This window comes from Chiroxiphia lanceolata, chromosome 1, assembly GCF_009829145.1.
Source record: "Chiroxiphia lanceolata isolate bChiLan1 chromosome 1, bChiLan1.pri, whole genome shotgun sequence".
NCBI classification, from domain to species: domain Eukaryota; kingdom Metazoa; phylum Chordata; class Aves; order Passeriformes; family Pipridae; genus Chiroxiphia; species Chiroxiphia lanceolata.
The window spans coordinates 38,338,023-38,362,115 of record NC_045637.1 but is presented as its reverse complement, the minus strand read 5'-3'; the positions used below and the strand labels follow the sequence as shown (position 1 = coordinate 38,362,115).

Below are 24,093 nucleotides of genomic sequence, written 5' to 3'. Positions count from 1 at the left end.
GAAGTGATTCTGCCCCTGTACTCAGCTCTGGTGAGGCCGCATCTGTAGTACTGTGTCCAGTTCTGGGCCCTTCAGTTCAGGAAGGATATTGAGGTCCTGGAGCAGGTCCAGAGGAGAGCAACAAGGCTGGTGAAGGGACTGAAGCACAAGTCCTGTGAGGAGAGGCTGAGGGAGCTGGGGCTGTTCAGCCTGGAGAAGAGGAGGCTCAGGGGAGACCTCCTCACTCTCTACAACTCCCTGAAAGGAGGTTGTAACCAGGTGGGGGTTGGTCTCTTTTCCCAGGCAATTATCAGCAAGACAAGAAGGCATGGTCTCAAGTTGTGCCAGGGGAGGTTTAGGTTAGATATTAGAAAGAATTTCTTTACAGAGAGGGTGGTCAGCCATTGGAATGGGCTGCCCAGGGAAGTGGTGGATTCGCCGTCCCTGGAGATTATTAAGAAGAGACTGGATGTGGCACTTAGTGCCATGGTCTAGTAACCACAGCGGTAGTGGATCAAGGGTTGGACTTGATGATCTCGAAGGTCCCTTCCAACCCAGCTGATTCTATGATTCTATGATCATCTACAAATGCACTTTTTCAGCAAGTAATGACTTTGGGTTTCTTCTCTTATTATAAAAATGTTACTTATTTGTATGAAACCTGGTTATGGATTTTTCCTGAATTGTTTGTCAATATTTTTATAGCCTGCAATTTCTAGTTCATATCAATATTTGTTTACTCCTTTTTCCACTTACAATCGATTTTATTTCTAATCATTTTTTCTATTCATCACTGAATCAGTACCATATTTTAAGTATAGCTGCTTTATTTTTTTCGTATTATGGAGTTTTGACACTTTGTCACATTTTATAGTCAGTAAAGAGCTCCCTATTTTCACTGAAATTTTTCTACCTTTTTCCTCTTAGTTGTGTCACTTTTAATCAGTGACAGATAATAAACCATATGATTTCAAAGTATATACAGCAGGAAACAAATTATTTGGAAAGCAGTTTGCAGTTTCAAAGTCCAGTAGCCAACTGCAGTTAATAATTATGAAGGAGCAAGTACTTAAAGGGACGACAGACAGGAAATGACAGGCAGTGAGATCACACTGTAATCTGTAAACTGCTTGAAAGACGCTTAGCTCACATCCTCAGATTTGCAATTCAAAACAGTTTAACTGGAACCTTGGAAAAGGAGATATTTCCATTCAGATTTCTATTTTATCATTCATTAATCATGTTTCATGTAGTTAACTAGGAAGAAGAAACTGATTTTGTTTTAGTTTAAATGTTTTGCATAGAAACACTGAGCACTGATTTCTTGAATTAGTATTCTTCCAAGGTGATAATAACACCAAAAATAATGTAGTAATAGCTGGCTCAGATTAGATATCTGGCAAAAAGAACTACTAAAGGAATTTATCTTTGCATCCCCAGGCTTAAAAAATTGAGATCTTACAGACACAGAAATGCTTATATTCAGAAATGCAAATGGACTGGTAACTTTCCAAGCCACTGAACAACACCAAACAGCTGCCATCAGAAATAAAAATCCTTTCATACACTGAACATGAAATATTTTCCCAAAATGCTCCAGATTTCCATGCAATAATTTATCCAGTCGTTCTAAGAGTTCACCTAATAGTTTGTATGTCCTGCAATACATCCATGTACAGCAGTTTTATATGAAAAGAGCCTGGAGGAAAGCATCAGAGGAGACTTCTTCACTAAAAAGAAGAGTTTAATATCAGACTTTTTATTCTTTCAGTAAGATTTTGTATTTCACAGTCTCTACCCTTCTGTTTAAGAATCTGAAAACAGGCATTTTCTGGTTTACATTGAAACACAGGAGTCTTAAATATCTCTTCAGCTGCTTCCTAATGTTTGTTCCACAGGAAGGGAGTTAGTTCATAGCATAGTGTGCTTTGTTTTGTCCACATCAGCAAAGCAGATAAACTCAGCCTCTCTTCATCTGGGAAAGGGGCAGAATAACACCAGGAGACAGGGCAATACTGAAGGATTATTGTTAATGTTTCAGGGAACAAGACGACTTTCAGGTAAGCAGAAAAGATCCTCATCTAATTACACTCCTGTGCTGCTTCCCAAACTGTTTAACTGTCTTTAACCACTTTCTCTGAAATAGCTTATTTTTAGCTCCCAGCTATGGGTCAGTATTTCTTATATCAAACTTAAATTCTCCTAAATTCTATTATTGTTATTCCTGTTAAGCACTTAAAATCTCATTTTGGCCCTGAAAAGCTCTGTCTTGGGTATGGTAGCATACAGTTGAGAGCTGGGTATTCCCTTCACGCTGAAGATGGCCCATTCCCAGTGGTTATATCTGACACATGCGGACTGGTGTCATGTAGAAGGAGCCAGCAGGGCTTTTCCCTGAAAATCTAATGCTGAGATTTGGCTACTTATATACTTTGATTACACTACAGTTCTTTCCAGAGAGACCCTATCATATGAAAGGGCAGGCTCCTCTTCAGTCCCCGGCATGCTTTTTGCTTTGGCAGATCCCTTCTTAGAATTCAGGGAGGCAAAAGATTCTTTTCAGGTTGCAAGGCATCACTTATAGTTTCTTCGAAGTTTTCCTGAACTGTCTGCATTAGCACTAAGTAGAAGGCCTGCTGCAGTGAGACTGATGGCACTAAATCAAAGCACTGACAAAGCTTCTAAAGCACAGTTCTTCTGTGCACTTCCCGTGAGCACTTTCTGTCCTTCCCTCTTTTTACCATCTCTGTTCAGGGCTAAGCTTTTGGCACAGTCATCAACACACAGCTTTGTCAAGTTGCAATTTACTAAGTAAAAGTATGGAAATACAAAATTAAAAGCTTGTTTATCACAGAGCATCATCACCAGGATAGGGCATCAAAGCAAGTTGTCCTGTGACAGGAAGATTAGTACTTTTTCAGTGTCACAGGGAAAGTGAAATCCATGCCAGACTGTGCAGTGCATCAAGCCCAAAAAGCTGCAGGAGTTTTTCTGGTCAGTTTATCCTTTCATAGTTAAAATCCCAAACACTCTGCAAAATCCCTGCAGCATGGTGTTTCAAATGAGGAACTGCAAGAGTGGCCAATAAAAGTGGGCATGCTTTGCTAATGAGGGCATATTGTGCCAGCTCTTTACAAAAAATAGCATGTTTTCAATCCACCTCAAACCAGCTTCACTCAGTAGATGTGGAGAGAGGAGAGAGAGAGACTATGGTGCTGTTTATTCCTTTCTACTCACCTCGATCTGGCATCTCATAGAAGCTATGGATCGTGTTGGGTCTGATCTTGCTCTCATTAAAAAATGACAGTGTTTTGTGTGGAAGTTGGATTGCCTAAGGGGGAAAATGGCAGTAGTCAGATTCTTAACACACACCCAAATATAACGTGCTCTCAGATCACATTGCTGCTGGCTTTAACACCAATAATATGATTGGCAACACTCAGTTTGTGGCCTTCATTACGTTCAGGAGTTAGACACTACAGTAAATTGTAACCTTACAGCTACTCTTCAGGGTATTTATATGCAGACTCAGACAGTACTGCAATGTATGGAGAGCATCCATTTGGGGGTTTCCAGTTTTAAGAAATTTTGTAGTTTATATAGCATTCAACTAAGGCAGCTATTTTTTCTAGTATTAGACATTTTTTCCTAAGTACTTTCTGTTGTAACTTAAATAATTCCTTATATCCTCATGTTTAAATTATATTCCCATACACACTCCATCCATCAGAGTTGATGAGAGTGTGACAGCGCATGCTGTAACTTTCAAAGAGCTGACATCTCACACCCTCATTAGCAGAAATGTATCTAGAAGCTATAAATGCTTTTCTAAATATACGTACAACACAGCTCCCTATGACTTATTCACTTCTTGCTTTCCTTCAAAAGCAGCTGAAAGAGGCACTCTGCACCTGCCTTCTCCTTGTGCTGACATCTGTTTCTAAATGAGAAAGGAGGCAATGAATGTTAAGCTGAAGGGACTTATTTTATTTATGATTACAAAGATCCTTGGCTTGAAGAATCAGTTCAATTCCAGTGCCTTTCACCTTCCCTGCTATGCAGGGAGACAAAGAGAGCATTCATAGACACCACACATGTGACACAGGGCAGTCTAATGGCATTAGAACAGTTCAGTGAAACATTAATGAATTTACAGTGATGACAGCACAACAGTGCCAGGATCTAGTCTGCTCTGTGCTAAGTAGTTTTCGTAAGTAACCTCAAACACAAATATCCAGTCAGGATTCTAACTAAAATCTTTCATTTTCTGACTAAACATAATCAACTGTTTTTCTTTCGAAACCAGTAGCCATTCTCTTGTTTACTGTATGTCAGGTGTGTCTCCATCCCTGTCAGATCTCAGACTGTTCTCACCAAGCTCACATAAGACTTCTGTTCTTTCAAGCATCTGATAGTACAAATTAATTTTTGCCTATAATCTCCTGTGCCTCATACTAGTTACCTCAACAGTTGCTTGGAAGTAAGATATAGAAGAAAAAACTTTGCACACAAAAATAGGTGGCATGATCTTGTCCATAGCACTACACCTTTAATCCAACTTTACATTTGCATCTTTTTCTTCACATCATACCTCCCTGCTGTCACATATCTGTGCCTACTTAAGTATTTGGGTGAGGTGGATATGTCAGGTGTTAAATCAGATATCAGCAAGGTTCTTGAGATGAGGAAATATGTAAGCACTGACTGTTTACATAAGATTTTATCCTGCCTCACTGACATCAGAAAGGTTATTGCCATTGACTTAAATAAACATGGTGACAGAGACAGAAACCTCTGCTAGTATGCCCATTTCCAGAATCCTGAAGAGGAAGGTGTTGGGCTAGAGGAGATAAATATGTGGGGAAGCTTCTCTTCATAGTCTACCAAGAATAGCAGTCACACTTCATCATCCACAAAATTATTCACAAAATCAGTAATTTCATTGTAGACATTCACTCATAAGGAGAACTATGAGTCTGTACTTGAAGCAAAACAAACTACTGCTAGTATTTCTAAAATATCTGTGGTTTTAAATATATCCCATGAAAGTTCTCTGAAGAAACAGGTGATCTTCCAAATGCTATAAGACACATATTATCAATCACATTGTTCTTTCCAAGGGTAATGAAGTAGGCAAGGAATACAAAGAAGAGCATAACTGTACATTTTCAGGGATCTGTTAAATCTCACTGAAGCTGATTTCACTTACTTAGATGAAGGCAGGCTGGGGTGGGAAAACATGCACTGCAGCCTGAAGTGTTTCTACAGAATGGGTGAGTACAATAAAGCTTGCCTTCCTTTAGTTTTCTCCAGCACTAATATCAGTAAAACCAAGCAGTAAGGGGTGCAGTGTAGATCAGCTTATTGCATAGATAGCCAAAGGTCTGGAAAGACTGGTATAGCTCAGCAAATCCTTTGTGGTTAGTACCCAAGTCAGCAAGACCAAAGGTAACTTTCATAGCAGGTGGAGTCTATTAGTACAGCAATAAGGTCGGTAGCTGCGCTCCAGATGCACTGTAGCAGTTTTCTTACAGAAAATGTGGCTCTAAGGACATTGTCATGAGAGAGGAGCTACAGAAGCAAGGCAGAGCAGAAGTGCATCCACAGAGGTTTATTTACTCCCCAGTCTGATTGTCAATTGATTTTAGTGAGTCTTCTGATGTCAGCAGGGATTACTGGGAGGAAAAGATAAATCTATTTTTTTTCCATCAGAAATGCTTTGAGAATCAGACTTACAAATATGTATTATATAGGATTGATTTCCTTCATTAGCCTCATTTCAGTAATGTTATTAGCTATAAATCACAAGACAATTTCTTATGGAATTACATTCTTATTAATATCACAACATCCTCATCCCCCCATCAGTTATCATATTCATTTTTCATATGCCAGAAATCCCAATAAAATTAGCCAACTGGACACTAATAGCATGGCTGTATCTTTCCCTCTTCCACACATTCTGTTAGCTTGTTTTTATCTTACTTTCTCCTTTTAATTTTTTTTTGTTGTCAAATTGTATTGCAGAACACAGAATGCTTTTCTGTCCTTACAATGTCTCATACATTAAAAATGCATTAGGGAAGTTATCAACTACCTCGATTTGCTTTAAAATGTCTTTTTTTCATAGCTACTGAAAATAAGGCTCATGAATGCATTAATCCTAAGCAGAGTAAGTGATCCAGGCCAAAACTTAGTATTAAAAGGATGGCAAAAAAAAAAAAAAAAGTATAGCTTTCTTCTTATGCTTGATGTTCAGAATAATTCATTCCTGATAATAGTCACAACAATAATAGGAAGTTGAAGAGAAAATAAAATGACTGTCTAATTCAAAACTGAGAAGAAAATTAGTTTTCCTAAACAACCAAAAAACTACTTTCAAAAGTGATTTTTATCTCTATGGAATTGGTACAAAAGTCATGCTGTTACATACTCCTTCTGTTCAGTATCTAAAAGGCCAGGAGAGATATTTTTTCACACATATTCCCAACCCTGCTCTATTCCCTTTGTGCTTTGTGGGATCAGCACAAAAGGTCTAGAAAGTAGGCTGGAAAAATCAGCTGCAGGTTCTCCTTGAGAGAAGGGCTCCCCAGGTACCACAGTGCCAGTACAGGCAGCTGTTCCCCACCAGCAGCTTGCTCTTTCTCTCCAGCATACTGGACTGACCAAGGTCATGACATTCACTATGCTCCTTACCTGTAGGTGGGAAAGCCCAACCTCTAAGGAATGCAGCTGGTGAGGAGCAGCAAAGCATCCCCCATCTACCCCAGAATCAGGTGCCAAAAGGTCCCTGCTGTCTTCCTGGATGTCAGGATTCTACATGCACCTACACCCTGCAGGTTTATACATGAATTCTTGTTAACAGTACTTATTAGCAGCAGAAGAACATGACTGCATCCATGACTATGACATGGGGCTTCCTACAGAGATAACACTTTTTGTTTTATTATAGAAGCAATGATTTCACAGAATGGCTGAGGTTGGAAGGCATCTCTAGAGACCAACTAGTCCAAACTCCCTGTTCAAAGCAAGGAAAGCTAAAGCAGATTGCTCAAGGCCATGTCCCATTGAGCTTTTTATGTCTCCAAGGATGGAGACTCCACTACCTCTCTGGGCAACCTGTGCCAGTGTTTAACCACCTACATATTAAATATTTTTTTTCTTAAGTGGAATTTCCTGTTGTCTCTTGTCCTGTCATTGGGCACCACTGAAAAGATCCTGGCTCTATCCTTTTTATCCACTTCCATCAGGTATTTATTCACACTTATGAGATCCCCTTGAGCCTTCTTATCTCGTGGCTGAATCACTGCAACTATTTCAGCCTTTTCTCATGGAAGAGATGCTCCAATTCCTTAACAATTTTCTTGGCCCTGCACTGGACTTTTTCTGGTAGCTCTACATCTCTTTTGTCCTGGACAGCCCAGAACAGGACACAGCACTACAGGTGTGGCCTCAACAGCACTGAGCAGAGGGGCAGGATCACCTCCCTTGACCTGCTGGCAACACTGTTCCAAGTACAGCTTTTCAGCTGGTTTACCTTTCGGCTTTTACAGGTACCTGGAGTTGTTCCTTTGACTTGGCATTTCCCTTTTCTGAACTTCAAGAGGTTCCTGTCAGCCTGTTCCTCCATTTGCAAACATTTGGTGTAGCAATCACTCCTTCCAGTTTTGTATCATCTGGAAACCTGTTGAGAGTGCGCTCTGTCCCACTGTCCAGGTAACTTAAGAGGATGTTAAACTGTTTTGGCCCCAATATCAATCTCCTATGTACACCTCTGGTGAGTGGTATCCAGGTGGACTTTGTGTGGCTGATCACAATGTGAACGACCCAGCAGTTCAGGCAATTTTCAGTCTCATTGCTCACTCCTCTTACCTAGGCTGTACCCTAGTCTGTATTTGCCATTGAGGATGTTACAGCAGCCAGTGTCATAAACCTTGCTGTACTCAAGATTATAATATCCACTGTTCTCTCTTCATGCACCAGACCAGTCACTTTGCCACGGAAGGCTCCCAGGTTGGTCAATAATGATTTTCTCTTCCTAGACCTATACTAACTACTCCTAATCACTTGTATTTCACATGTTTGCAAATGGTATCCAGAACTACTTATTCAATCCTTTCCCCAGGGAATGAGGTGAAGCTGACTGGCCTGTAGTTCCTTCTTGAAGAAAGGAGTGACATTTGCTTTCTTCCAGTCCTCAGGAATTTCCTTTGATGGCCATGGCATTTCAAGAGTGGCTTCAAAGTGACATTGGCTAGCTACTTCAGTGCTTGTGGTTGCATCCCATCAGGTCCCATGGACTTGTGTTCAGCCCAGCTGTCTAATTGTTCCCTAATCTGGTCCTTCTCAACTAATGGTAATTCTTCCTTATTCCAGATATTTCCCCGCATCTCAGGGATCTAAAATTACTGAAGGCTGGTCTTACCAGTAGAGGCCAATGAGGAAAGAACAGTGAGTATATTGGCTTTTTCCACGTCCTCTGTCACCATGTCCCCTTCCCCCTTCAGCAGTGGGCCCACATTTTCCCCAGTGTTCCTTTTGCTGCTGAGGTACCTGTAGAAACCTGTCTTTTTGCTGTTCACATCCCTTGCCAGATTCAAGGGATGTGATTGTCTGGGCTCTGACTTTCCTAACCTGATCTCTGCATACTTGGGCAATGTCTCTATATTCCTCCTATATCACCTAACTCTACTTTCACCTCTTGAACATTTCTTTTTTATCTTTGAGCTTCTTGTTCATCCATGCAGACCTCCTTCCACTTTTCTTTTACTTCCTGCAGGTGGAGACTGATCACTGTTGAGTCTTGAAGAGGTGATGCTTGAAAATCAGTCAGCTCTCCTGAACTCCTCCTCTATTCTGCAGGATGGTGTCTTGAGATAGGATTCTTCCAAGCAGGTCCCTGAACAGGCCCATTGTTTGCTTTCCCGATGTCCTGGGTTGTTAACTTGCTGTCTGCTTTCAGGATCCTGAGCTCCACTACCCCATGGTCATGGTGGCTAGGGCTGCTCCTGACATTCACATTACCAACCAGTTCTTCTTGTTTGTAAAAGTCAGGTCCTGCAAAGCATCTCCTCTCTTCACCTCCTTAATCACCTGTATCAGGAAATTGTCCTTCAGTGCATTCCAGAAACCTCCTGGGTTGCTTTTGTCCTGCTGTCCTGCTCCTCCAACATATATCAGGGTTGTCGATGATTTCTGTGAGTACCTGGGCTGGTAAATATGAGATTTCTTCTGGCTATCTGAAGGAGATCTGATCTATTTCTACCTGATCAGATAGTCTGTAGCAGACACCCACACCGATGTCACCCGCATCAACCTGCCAGCCAGCCCAGATTCATAAGCTCTCAGCTGGCTCATGGCAGAGCTCCATACGTTCCTCCCTTTCTCTCTAAAACAGGGCAACTGCTCCTTCTCACCATCCTGACCTGTCCTTCCCAAAGAGCCTGTATCCAGCCTTTGCAGAGATTTCAAAATTCAGAGATTTCAAAACTCCAGAGATTTCAAAATTCAGAGATTTCAAAACTCCAGAGATTTCAAAATTCAAGCTCCATCTACTGAAGAATTCAAAGGTGAGCATTTTCCTCCTTTTTTTTTTTTATTTCTTTTCAAAACAACTGGCAACAAACAGAAAGTCCATTTCTCAGTACTATTGCAAAGCGCATGTGTTATAGTCAAATATGTTCTATGCTACTGCTAATTTTGTAACAAAGAAATGTTTCTATCAAAAGGTGCTTATCACCAAAATTAAATAGTAGTGATAAATGGCTTGTTAATATTTTTCTGTGAGCCAGTTTTTAAATGGGTCACATTGTTCTTCTCTTTGCTAGCAACCTAAAATAGAAGTTATTATATCAACAGTGGGTTGCACATAAAAAAATGTTATCTGAAATTGAGTTTGGTAATGTTTTCACTTGAAAATTAAGGCTATAATAGTATAGTTACTGAAAATTATCATAGTTTACTCTTTATTTTCCTGTTTAAAAGCAATATTCTTGATAGCAAAAATTGCAATTGGAGTTCTGACCAGAGAAAATGATCTCTTGAGAGAGGCAATAAGGAAAATGAATGTTCATGTTGAGAGTATAGCATTATCAAGGCTTCTTTTCCCTTCATGGGCCAAATTCTCTTCTGGCATATTTGTTGCAATTGCACAGACTTCAGTGAGACTGCACCAATTTATACTATAGAGAATACCGGACATTTTTTGTTGTTGTTAAAATCGAACTAAGTTACAAAAATAATGATAAAGTTGAAATAAAACCATTGACAGTATTTTCTTTCAAAAATATTGAATTTGAGAAGCTATTTACAGATATCAAACTGTGATCCATTTCTCCCTGGAGTGTCTTGCAGATGTGCAGCTGCAGCTCTCTGACACCAAGGAAAATATGAGCTATCCACAGACAACAGCAAAAAGCCAGGCACATGCAGGCCACCCAAGGCATATGGGGCCATCCAAGAGTCATCAGCAGCTCCAAGGGAGGGGTTTTTTACATTCACTGTGAGACACTCTGGGAAAATGGAAATTCAGATGGGCATAGGGTGCAAGTTTTTTGGCCCAGCTTGGATTTGTGCATCACAGCAGTGCTGATGAGGATTGTGTTCAGGCAATGTCACATGTGGCTGCAGAGAATTCCTTCTCAGAGAATGGATTTCCTCGCTACTGTGTAAGCAGCTTCTTTTCCTGGTCAGCTCTCAGTTCAGGATTAAGGGGCGACTCAGGGCTCCACTTCAGTGGCTTAAGTTAAAGTAGGGCAAGAATGGTCAAAGTTGTTTGCAACAATCAAAAGCATAATGAGGGAAAAAAAAGAGGTCTTTCCACCACCTGCTGAGGAGAACAGAAGTGCAGGAGAAAACAGACTCAAGTACAAGGTCCTGACTGTTCCTGACACCACGTGTTAGACTCTTTGGGGATTCTTCAGGGACATGAACTTCACTTGCACTAAGATCAATGAAAACCTATGGATTCAATCTGTTTCTCATAAAAAAGTAAGCCTGAGTCTCTCCAGTGTGCAAGTGAGAACTGTCTGAAAGTCACAGGGAAATAAAGGCCTGAAGGGCTAAGAATTTTGTGCTTCTTTTTCTTTTTATACACTTCTTATTCCCACAGATCCAATGGGAAGCATAGGACTTCAGCACAGGGACAGCCAGAAAGATTCAGGGCTGTTAAATTAGTAGCTTGTTTAAATCCCAAGGTAAACTAGTTGTGCTATATTAATCTGTGAACCCTCACATCAAATCTAGAGCCTCTGAGCAGTACAGATATTTTGAGATGATCTAATTGTGGTTGGAGAGAAGGGAAAGCATGGGCACAAGTAATGCTGTACTGTGTGCCGCAGTGGGGTTAGCACACAGAGCAGTGCAAAAAGCTGACACAGGCAACACAGCCAGAACACCAGGGAGCAAAGATATCTAGGTATTTCTAAAAATTAGTTGCCAAAATAATCCTAGGAGAGCGGATTTGAAATGCTTGCTAGGAAACTGAGGAAGATTTGTAAAGAAAAACTGTGAGATTTTGGAAATGGTGGGGGGATTGGAAAGAGCAGGGAAGGCTACTGCTCCCACTCTTGTGGGATTTTTTCCAGCTCTTAAACAGGAATCAGACTCACCCCAGCAAGCTTTGTTTTCTAAACTCAGCCAGGACCAGTTAACAGTAGTGCTTCTCACCAGAGTGAATTAAATGATACAGTCTTTAACAGAGTATTGGGAAGCAGGATACAGGTCTTGACAGGTGAAGAATACACCATGGAGCCAAGTGAGAGGAGCATTCAGGTAACCCCAGGCTCCTGGGCAATGTTCTTTTGTGAGTCCACTGCTGGCAGAGACTGTGGGGTAGATGAATTATATCCTTCCCCACTCACACCTAGATTAACAACACTATGAAAGCACATGGAAATCATCATGGTATTGTCAATTTAATCACTAATATCAAACAAGAAGGGAATAGAGAAGACTTCTAATATACTGCTGGCAAATGTGAAATTTGTAGTATATTGCTATATTCACTTTCACTGGGTGGATGACATATACACACTGAGATTTATGTTTTTACAAAATTCTTGCCAACACTTATGTTTTTACTCAACTATACAAACGGTTGAAAATATTTTTTAAAAAAATCTACACTGCAGACAGAAAACAAAATGAATAAGCATTTTGCAGATTCTGACTCCTTCAAGATGTGATTGATCATCCCATTGCCATAGGTCAACGTCTGCCATAGAAAACTCCAGATAATCTTCAGCTGCATTTCCTAAACCATTAATAGGACAGACAAGGCCAAGATAACAATGCACAATTTATTTTCCAAAAGCAGCTGACAGGAGGAAATGGATACCAAATGAATTAACTCATTAGAACAGTACAGCACATTTAGAAATTCAAAACAGACTGCCTGGAATGATTTAAATGTAACACAAGGTTAATGTCAGTCCCTTGCTTAGGCATGTCAGTGTTGTAATCTTGTGCTCCAGTTTTAGAAAGGTTGATGGGTGCACACCCTGGGACTTGCAGGTTGGGGTGAGCTAGACTTAATTAATTACATGACTAGAATACCACCTGTCATGGCCCCACGCAGGTTGCATAGTATGTGCAAGGGTTACATTCACATGCATGGACACACACACAAAACACACAGACATGACAACATTTTCTAATATAAATAAAAAATTCCATTGCTTGCTTGTTGATAGTCAGTATTAAAAATAGTAGGTATCTTATAGGCTGTAAATACATTCTGTCTTTTAAGAAACTGCACCTATGTCCAGAGCAAAAACCTGTCAGTTGTCTCGAGGGAGAAAAGTTTCTCTCATGCCTGATTTATAACCAACAGAGAAATTTGGTTTTAACATTTGTCAGCCACAAGTTGTCAACCAAGCCTATTTTCTCCTGGCGACTTTCCACCTGTGTGTCTTTCACAGTTACAGGAGTGTATTTTTAGAAAATTGTGGACTTCTACTCAGCATACCAGACTCCATTACAGCACTGCTAAGGTAATATCTACATTTATAGCCATCATTAATATGGTATATTTAAGAGCTTTAGTCGCATTTTATCCTTCATGGGGTAATAAGATGTAATTAAAGGAGTCAGGGGCTGTATTACAGAAATATTTGCCACCACATGTGTAGCACAAAGATTACTTTGCAAAGAGACAACTGGGAGCCAAAGCAGTTCAGGTTATTTCTTCACATATTCATGGCAAAAGCACAATGGCACTTATTAAAAAAAAATTCTATAACAAGTCCTTGTTCAATCACTGTGTCTGAAAATGGCTTAAATTTGATTAGTATGTGCAGGTAATGGGGCAACAGCATAAAAATGGTCCTGTTGATTTATGTCTGAAGAGTCCAGATACATGATCTACAATCTGCAGCTGAAAAAAGCTTTTTGCTTTCCTTTTGCTGCAGAAATCGCTTGGAACAAGGGTCATCCCAAAACAAAAGCAATTCAAGCAGCCTATCTGAGAGGAAGATGAGGAAGGAAGGAAGGGGGCTTATTTCATCTTCCACACTGCCAATCATTTTACATCGTCCCAGATTATGCAATATACCATAGCAGGGACTGTGAAGCATGAGTTCATCAGGAAAGGGCACATTCGTTAGTGCTGCTGCCACGTGTGGTCTCAGGTGTCTGAGGTAGAAAGGTCACAGCTACAGACTTAACAGCATCACCATTGGGCCTCAGTCCACACCCACTCCTGGTTATCCAGGGTTATGAGGAAAGAGGTTAAATGCTTTCATGTGAAATCTGTTTATCCTGTAGTCATACAAAGAAGAATCCAGTTAAATTAAGTAGCTCCCTTAAGAATGACAGTTACTGTGCAGTACAGATTAAAACAAAATTGCATGAATTAGAGATCTGATTTCATTTTGCAGTGGTGGTTTACAATGTGTAGTGTCCGACAATATATCCTAAATTGAGGATTTAAAATGTATAATGATGTGTAATGTCTTTGGTGCTCAAACTCTTGTTCCTTCGTTTGCATATAAATCATGGTGAGAAAAAACTGGGTTGGCATAAGGCACAAGACTTTGTCTCATATTAAAAAAAAAAAAATCAGCTCTGTTGGAATGAGGTAAAATTACAAAGCTAAGAGCAAGATTATGTCAGATCAGGGGTTGTTTCACATGGTCACAACCTTTCTTTTCCTTGAATATCTGGGTTTATTATGATATTTCAATAATCTTTAGAAAAGTGTTGAAAATCCATTTTTTAAACTGGTCTTTGTCCTTTGACTGAATTCCTCACATAGACATGCACACAAACCCTTAATCCTTTCCATTATGCACCAACAGGCTTCAGTGGAGCCCCCAGTCACAGCACTTCTGAAGTCAAACATGTTGGGTCTCCTGTGGAAACTATCTTGCAAATTCTTGCAGACCAGTTGTGTGATCCCAGTTCAAGCAACCAGCCAGCTCTGCAAATTGCGGGTACAAATCAGATACAGTCTTCTTCCTTTATTTTGTTCTGGCTTAAAGCAGCTCTCTGAGATCAACCTCATCCATGCAATTGTCCCAAAGAGAATTGCTAGATTTAGCTGACAGATGCATAAAATCTCATGTTGTCACAGAATTCCCATGTCTAGTCAGCACCAGATGTCAAAGAATGCAAATCTACAGCTGGATCTGGTGTGCATTTGTACTCCAAATTCCTTCCCTCACAGCTGTTGTTTTCCACCTCCATGTACATAAAGCTGAATTTTCAGAAGCAGGAGATAGACCATGGCTCCTTATATTGATGTGAATATATATGTGTATTTATTTGCCCAGAAAACACCTTTTTGGATTGAATAATAGTGTATTTGTGAGTGTATGGTAAGTGTATTTGTGAGAGTATGCTCACACATCAGTATTGAAAACAGCTTTGCTTATCTTATAATCTCTTCTCAACAAGTTCTGTGGAACCAAAGTTGTTTTTCCAAGTAGCTGTTTAGAGGTACAGAATTGGATTGTCATCCTTGCTTAGGCCTCCTGGGCACCATGGAAACAATAAGCATGGCCACAGTAGTACAAATCAAAAGGTTTGTAGACATGAGGAACTGCAGAGCAGTGTTTCTTCAGTTATCTTCAGGGGCCTTTGCTGGCCATTCTTAGTGTCTCTCAGGAAAGGAAGCTCTAGCCTGGGACTATAATGACTGGTTTGAAATTTTGTTCTCTTATGTAGATACTACCAGCCTGCACAGCTTTTGAAATATTGTCAGTGAGCACCATTAAAATAATATGTCTGCAAGAGCTGAATTGATGTGAATTTTTCCTTTTCTTTTTCATATCTAAATAAGTGGAAAATTTGAAACAACAGGTAAGGGTGACTACAACAGTCTACATGTTTTCCTGAGCTTCCTGTAAATGAAGTCAGAGGTTCAGAATTTCCAAGGTTCACTTCCAGTGACCTCAAGTGTAGCTTAGATTTCATTTCCTTAAATGAAGGTAACATGCACATGGAGACCTTTTCTTTCCACTTGCTTGTGATGATCTTCAATTCAGTGTGAGTTCTCTGTTGCACAAATACTAGTTACAATCTACGAAAATATTTGATTTCTCACACCTCTGTATTTCAGCCAGGCAAGAAAGTTGGTTTTCTCTAGGACTGAGGACACATTACTGTGTTTAAAAGCGATGAGTCTTAAATTATGAGAGTGGTGAGTACTCGGAACACAGGTTCAAATTGAATCAAAAAGTCCGAAATAGACAATTACATGTAAATTCCTGATTTTTAAGGAAAGCATAGCACACACTTTACCATTGCAACATGCCTTATTTTAGACTCATAGTTTTTCAAACATTCATCTTTTCCTGAACTGTTTTTATTGACTTCAGCTAGACGAGGATATTGTGGTCTTGGTTTTATCCCCTGCATGTTTCAATGCCTGCATCAAATGCAATTCCCCTAACAGCCCTGTCTCCCTAACTTCACTGAAACCTGAGGTGGTAAACCAGCAGTGCTGTACAGATTTCTCATCCAGTACCTGTAAATAGCATAGACTCACCTCACTGGAACTACACACTTCAAGTCATGACCTGGCTTGCATGAAGCTATCCCAGCTCTGTCTACATCACTGCTACTCAATGCTTCCAGCTCTCACCCTAGGGCAAGTAGAGCCAGGTCAGGTACCTGCATCTGTCGTATGAATACTCATAAACCTTCACATTGCCAATAAGATTGAATCAAATAAACAAATCTGGCTAGAAAATAATGAAAAGTTGACTCTTAAGGTTGCATAAGCTGATGCCAGAGTCCTACTATTCTCATGAAATGCTTTAACATAACTTGAGTGATAGCTATGAAACACACAAGAGGAATAAAGACATAGTGTGAATCCCCGGGTATTTCTGTATTTATTAACTGTGGCCGTAAGACAGAGCAATGGTAATGAAAATGTTAAGTGGCAAAGGCACTTTTGGGAAGTCTAGCAGTGTTTATTATTACTATTATTATATACATATCCACAATATCCATTTTTAAAGTAGATAATAGCATCAATTTAGGAAAGCACTGATTTAAGATTAAAAAAAAAAAAGTGGTGTTTAATGGTTTTACATTAAGCACTAGCAGAGCCACCCACTATCAGATAAGAGGAAAGGAGAGAGAAGAGTATAAAATACTTTGTTTGAAGTTATATGACCCAGCACAAATAGCCCTAGTGACATTTTAAGATCGAATAGTCCCAGCATCAGATACATGTACTTCAGATCACAAGGGGAAGTTTTGACAAGTTGAGCCTGATCTGTCTAGGATCTAGTGCTAGTGCTCGGAGTGACAGAAACTTTTATTTAATTCTGACTTCCTGGAGTTTATCCTGCATATTTTTAAAAGTATCAGCAGGTTGCATTTACTTATTTGGCATTGAATGCTTTATAGTGACAATATCTCAATGAACTGCTTATTAAAAAAATTAAAAATGTGTTTACCTAGTTATATTTTTAGATTATTATATTTAGATTAGTGACTGTTTTTCTGAAGGAATAGAAAGGAATTACTCCCATGGTAAAAGCAAATATTTCTGAAATTGATGAAGAAATACATGTTCAGGTGTTAAAAACAAACAAAAAACAAACAAAAAACCCCCAACCTAGCCAGAGATGACATTTAAATATGATAATTCATGAAAGGAATATTAAAATGTTGAACAAATATTAAAGAAAGAGGAAGATTTGAGAAAGGTGGGGAAGTCGGGGAGTTCTTCATACTCTCTGTATCATCAAATATACATTAAATCTGAGACTGAAAGATGCTAAGAATCAAACTGAGAGAAGTCAGCAGGAAAACAAAGTGCAGTTGTGCCCAGAGTAAAGCACAGAGGGTGCATGAGGAGGGGGTTAAAAACCTGTCTGAATTGGTGTTTGAAAGGTTTGGGGGAGGCATCATCCTGAGACAAATGGGCAGGTGGGCAGCAGTTGCATAAAAAAATAACTGTGGGGGAAAGTAATGTCACCTATGAAAATCACTGGGAAGGAGGGTTAGAGTTTCTTCCCTCACAAAGGTTTTCATTCACGGGAAGCAAATAAAGGACATCTGTGCAGTAAAAAGCAGTTTGTCTGAGCCTGCCCCTCATGCTAGAAACATCACTGCTGTCAGAAACACACATTTTCAGCCAGCAGGTCGAGAGTCACTTTCCAGTTGTCTCAGTCTCCAGGAGTCAATATGCAGTTGGAGATGGACACTGTGCACACTGAGCTCTGGCAGCACCACCATGAGAAATGGGGCTTGGGCACAACAGCCAGGCTGTGGAGAGTAGCCATCACTGCTCATTCAGTGCTTGCTGTATAAAATCAGACACCTCTGGATTAATTATATTGTATGCCTGCTTTATGTTCATTATCATAGAAATTTGTCTCAGAAGCACTGCCTTCTGCCTGGAAAATAAATGTTTCTACTTTGCTTCATTGCCTAATAGCTGGAGGAGTCCATTACCCTGGGAAAACATTTTTTTCCATTTACATTGACTCTTAAATATTTTATGATCATTTTTCTTTCTAGCTTTCACAGTAAATAAAGCAAATACATGACAGACACAAGATGTTAAATAGTCACCAATGTATGTAATTTATTGTATATATTGAACCCTCACCTATTTTCATCCTAGGTTTCTATAAATTGCACTGTACATTCTATTCCTTCCTTCAATTATTTTCATTTACTTTACACTGTTAGTGCTTAGTTTGACTGCCATTCAGTCTTTATGCTATAAGTACTTCGTAGTGGGCTTCAGAAAGTACAACTTTTAAATGAAGTATCTCTGGGACTTGGGTCCTAGTCTTTGAAAGGCATTTAATTATTATTTCTCCTCTGTGAGGATTGCTGCAGTGACATTTCACTGTAGCACCTCTGCCTCTAATTCACTGTTAGTTATTTTAGAATTAAACATTATTTTTATCAGTCTGAAAAAAATACATTCTATAGTTCTGCACATACAGCCAAAATAACAATAAATATTAATAATTTTATTAATTAATACAAATAATAATCCATCTAGAATAGTTGAAAGAAGAGAGCAGAGTGAGACTCAAGGCACCTCAGGGATGCACTGATCAAACATGTGCCTGAAAATTTTTTTCTACAGCACTGTTTTGCTTTACCTTCTCTCTGTTTTGGAAATCACAACGAAAGAACGGCAGTAAGATTACCTGCATCCCCTTGCATGTGTCAGCTGCATAGAAATGCCCAGTATGTACAGGGAAACTGAACCAAGACCTTTCTAACATGGGAGCAGACTTGACTTTCTATACTGCACCACTCCAAACTGGGCTATAAGCAACAGGCTGTGTCCTTGTTGCAAAGCTCAGTATGGTTGATGCCACACAGTAAAGCGACGATCATTATAATAGATGCAAATGTTGTGCACTCGATTAAATAAAACCCAAATGTGGTAACATTGTGGGGAAAATATGTCTAGGGTTATTATGGTCTGTAAAATCTTGTTGTAAAATCTGGCTTTGTTTTTTGAGTCTCAAGTTGAAAGCACTTTGAAGAGACATAAATTCACGGATTCGCAGAATGGATAAGGCTGGAAGGGACCACAGTGGGTCATCTGGTCCAATCTTCCATCTGAAGCAGGGTCATCCTAGAGCACATTGCACAGGATTGTGTCCAGATGGTTCTTGAATATCTCCAGTGAGGGAGACTCCACAACCTCTCTGGGGAACCTTTTCCAGTGCTCAGTCACCCACACAGTAAAGAAATTCTTCCTCATATTGAGGTGGAACCTCCTGTGCATCAGTTTCTGCCTGTTTCCTCTTGCTCTATTGGTTGACAACACCGAGCAGACACCCTCCCTTCAAATACTTACATACAGTGATGAGGTCTCCCCTCAGTCATGTCTTCTTGAGGCTGAACAGGCTCGACTCTCTCAGCCTTTCCTCATAAGAGGAAAGTACCTCAATGCTTTTCATTTTCTGAAATGGAAAAAAATTAAGACTCTTTCCAACATTATATTTTGAATATCAAAGCAAAAAAATAATTAGCATTTCTGGAAAACCTCATTCTTTTCCATAAAATCTCTCTCTCCATTCTGCTGGTAAAAAACACACATTAATATTGAACAAAATGCTTCAGGAACTCTTCCAAGCTTTGTGAAAGAGTTAGATTCACTATGTGCAGGATATATATGACATCAATTTTTAAAGGTCAGGATATGAAATATTACATTATTACAACATATTAACTGTGCCCACTGACTACCACTGCTTGTGCACCACTGACTAAGCATCACAGAATTAACATTTTTTCTTTGAAAAATAAAAATACAGGTCTTGAGAATGCACTCTTTTACCAAACTACTTTCTCTGAAACTTGCAACTTTTAGAAATTTGGTCTGTTTCCAAGGAGTAATTACAAAAGAGGTGAGATTTAAGTCTGGCTTCAGAGCTGGGCGAATAAGCTTTTGTGTAGAGTAAATGAACTATGGAGGGGACTGGAACTAGGGAACTTTGGATCAAATCAACTAATAAACTCAGACAGAAATGGAGACTGTTTGGGGAAAATAAAGAGGTCTCAATATTTTAGTTTTATATTTATTTTTAAAATTATATTCCTTATTTTAAAGCCCCGAATATTTTTTATTATACCTTTTAAACAAAAAATTTAACATAATTTTTTAAAGCAACCCTTTTCATTACTATTTTTTTTATAAGATAATAAAAAAATCTTGGTCCAAAATCTTAAAACAGCATTTGGTCTTAAAAAAAAAAAACAACCCACACAAAAAAAACACATACAAAGAAACCAAACAAAAACCCACAAATAAACAACAACGACAAAAAAAAATAATAAAAAAAAACAAAATAAACAAATGAAAAAAAAAAAACCAGGATCTGAAATGGACTCCCAAAAGTCTTAACGCATATATATGTATATGTATATATATCCATTAATTTATCTTCTTCTCGGAACAGAGATGTTTGCTCTTCAGATGACTGTCTCATGGTGAATCATAGGACATATAATCTGCTGAGCTGCAGCTTGGATTTACTTTTTTAGACATTTTTTGAATTGTGCTTTATAGATGTATTCATTTGACCTAAATTTTACTTAAATCCCTGGGCCAGTTGTCTCCTATTGGCCAACTCTAGACCTTCATAGTTGCCTTGTTAATAGAGAGCACTACTACTCAAAAATTTAACTGGAGCTTAAGCTGTTTGAAGGTGGTCCTAGATTTATTGCAATCCCTTATCATTCATGGCTAGGCTTCGCAAACAAAGATTTGGGAAGGACTCTACCAACACTTGCTACAAGCACGCTGGTGGCTAAAAAGGCCAATGAGAGATAGACAAGTCCAGTTGCAAAAGGCACAGCAGAAAGACTCCTTAGGTGGTATCAACAGGACACAATTCTTTCTGCGTTGTCTTTTCTCCTCTAGAGTGATCCTACGTGCGTTCTCAAAAGCATCAGCAGCGTTATAGATGGTGTGTCTCCAGACCTCCCGATTTGAGGCCAGAGTAGACCAGTTATGTTGATCAATATGGCCAAGGCTGAGATGTTGTTTCAGGGAGTCCTTGTATCTTCTCTTTGGGGCTCCTCTCTTGCGGCAGCCGGTGGCAAGTTCACCATAGAGCAAGATCTTAGGGAGGTGGTGATCCTTCATCCTTGAGATGTGCCCTGCCCAGTGCAACTGTGTTCTCAGCAACATGGCCTCAATACTCATAACTGCTGCCTCTTCAAAAACAGATGTATTAGTCACATAATCTGACCAGTGAATGTTTAGGATTGTTCGGAGACAGCGTTGATGGAAGCGTTCTAGGAGTCACAGGTGGTGGCGGTAGATGACCCATGATTCGGATTCATATAAAAGAGCACACAGCACTATGGCTCTGTAAACACTGATCTTTGTACTTTTCTTCAGGTGTTTACTACGCCAAACTCTTTTATGGAGTTTTCAAAAAAATCCCTTATACTGAACTTTCAGAAGTATATGTAATATCTAATACAGTACTTGACATAATTTTTTTTCTTGTCTGTTCATATGGTTCATTTATGTTTTTGCTAAATGAATAGGAATATTTGCAGATTTTTTTTTTCTGAGACTGTTTATTAAACCATCATACTGGAGAATTGTACACCATGAGCACACTTACTTCTAAAGTCATACCAAGAGGCATGACAGTGATGCTATTTTAAAAAGGAATACAACATGTCCAAAACATATATTCAACATATTCTACAGGATGCTTGTTTTTTTGAAAGCCTGGACAGACAGTAACTCTATAATATTAGAACTTAACTTTCTTTCTATGTGGCAATTTGCTTTATTTTGCATGTCAACTAAGACATAATAAATAGTAAACTGAAGTCCCTGAGTGCCAATTGCACCACTTCTTTTCTGCATCACCTAGTGATAATATGACATAAGGTCTCCCCAGGAAGTCCTTATTTCAGCCTTCCAATACCAAAAGGGGACCTGCAAGAGAGCTGGAGAGGAATTTTTTACAAGGGCATGTGATAGGACAAGGGGCAATGGCTTTAAGCTGAAGGAGGGTAGATTTAGATCAGATATTAGAAAGAAATTCTCTACTGTGAGTGCGGTGAGGCACTGGAACAGGTTGCCTAGAGAAGCTGTGGATGTCCCATTCCTGGAAGTGTTCAAGGTTAGGTTGGATAGGGCTTTGAGCAACCTGGTCTATTGGGAGCTGTCCCTGCCCGTGGCAGGAGGGTTGGAAGCAGATGATCTTTAATGTCCCTTTCAACTTTAGTACTACAGGCTGCCATGACTCATGTTTTAGTTACTGCACTTTCTTCAGCTGAGGTACATCAAAGGTTCACACAATATGGTAAACAAGCTCTATTTTGCTAAAGCGGAGAAAACTGTATTGTTCCTGTGTAATGTCAGTAAGATCCAGGAAAACATTTCCACACTGCAGTTCAGGGTGAGGCAGCAGCATTTGCCAAAACCTCACTGAAACTTTAGTAAAGGAAATATCTTCAAAGTAGTGTAATTTTCCTCCAGTCCCAAAATTTGAAGATATATAGTTGCAATTTCAATTCTTCTACAGATGGGCACTGAGGTACAGTGCTCTGAGGGCTGAGTAAGTAGAAACCACTTATTTCTTCATGTCAAATGTTTCTTTAGGAGTGGTGTTTGTTTAGATTGCCCGGGTCATCTGAATAATTGAGTTTCTCTGATATTTCTATTCCTCACCAGGCAACGAAATATGCAAACTGTAAAGGAAGAGATATTATAACCTGGATATTACTTGTACTATTTATTTGTAACCTAATGCTTTTTGTTGTTTTTATATTCTGCAGCCTAATGCAAAAAGTACTTTTCAGATAGTTCCATGCAAGCAAAATCCCTCATCCAAATTTGGCTTGAATAAAAGCAAAGGAACAAGTCTTTTTCCTCTTGAACTGCTCCATCTTTCCCTCAGAACCTATATGATAAACCATGCTATTACAGACAGAAAAACTACCTATTGATAGTAAATAGAGCAAGCTACTGGATTTGTCATGCTGAAACTTAGCCCTTTCAACTCTCTGGAAGAGGTCTCATCAAGATATGTCTGCAGAAACCAGTATCAACGCTGTCAATGCCTACAAAAACTCTCCAAATTATAACTGATCAGTGTTCTCACAGAATGCTTGGGATGGAGACCTCTGAATGACTCAAACCAGAAGTGTGTGAACAATAAGAATATAACCAGCCAATTTTCCTTTTTCTTTATGTTTTTTTTGATTTCCCAAGTCTCATAGTTGTAATCTTCTTAGGTAGATACAGTCGTTAGGGATTTACAGAAAATGCCTAAACATTGTATGGTATCACATAATCTATATCGATTCTCTTAACATATTTCACAAATGACAGGAGCTTTGCTTTACCTCAGCACTAAAGATGGCCTTCAGCTTTTGCAAATCCTGTTTGCATGTCTGTGTCATATCTGAGTCCCCAGAGTGCTTTCTCTTCTTTCATCTACCGACTTCCAGTTGGTATTCATTGCAATTTAACTTCTAGGAATCCCATCTATAAGAGTGAATCGACTACAATGAGGTTTTTAAGTTGTTTTGCTACCTACGTAGCCTGGCTGACAAACCTCAAATGAGTGAAGCAAAGCATGTACGTTCAACATTGACATTGTTTATGTTCTGTGACCTTCTTTCACTGTAAATATAGGATTCAAACACTCAGTTTAAACTCAGGCAGACAGAGGCATGCTTATTATTACAAAGAAAAAATAAAAATTTTCTTCACCTTGATCCACTTAATATTCTTGCAAAGACTTTCTAAATATTTTTCTTTCTAAATAATATTTTTAAGCTAATTTTTATCCAGTTAACATATGATTTCTCATAAATATTTATTATAGATCTTACACAGCTTAAGATAACTAGCAAACAAAAACATACTAGCCTCTGTCTCAGAAACATAAAAATAAATCATCACTGTACATTGGCCTGAGCTAACATACAAGCACTTCCTTTATTCCTCACTGCCTAATGCCTCATCCTCAGCAGGATCTTTTCCCTATCTCTGCTGCCTACCAGTGGCTCTACTGCCTTTCAGCTGTCACATACTCTAAACTGCATCTGTACTTTCTTCTAGGATCTTTGGTATTCCTTTATCATTTTTAGTAAGTCTTGCTTTATTCTCATCTGCTTTATTTAGTTTATGATGAACATTGAGAG

At 39.2% G+C, this 24,093-nt stretch overlaps 2 long non-coding RNA genes across 4 annotated transcripts; both read left to right on the top strand.

Moving 5' to 3' along the window:
* Positions 1–1,690: 1,690 nt before the first annotated feature.
* Positions 1,691–9,441, top strand: LOC116799207. Its single transcript, XR_004361017.1, has 4 exons — positions 1,691–2,039; positions 7,533–7,695; positions 8,356–8,430; positions 9,377–9,441. It is a non-coding gene; the product is annotated as an uncharacterized LOC116799207 (long non-coding RNA).
* A 59-nt stretch (positions 9,442–9,500) lies between these two features.
* LOC116799211 lies at positions 9,501–17,042 on the top strand. Of its 3 annotated transcripts, XR_004361021.1 has the most exons (3): positions 9,501–9,548; positions 12,900–12,971; positions 13,389–17,042. It is a non-coding gene; the product is annotated as an uncharacterized LOC116799211 (long non-coding RNA). The 3 variants fall into 3 exon arrangements; XR_004361018.1 differs by lacking the exon at positions 12,900–12,971; XR_004361020.1 differs by lacking the exon at positions 9,501–9,548 and having other exon boundaries at positions 11,514–12,971.
* The last annotated feature ends 7,051 nt before the right edge of the window (positions 17,043–24,093 follow it).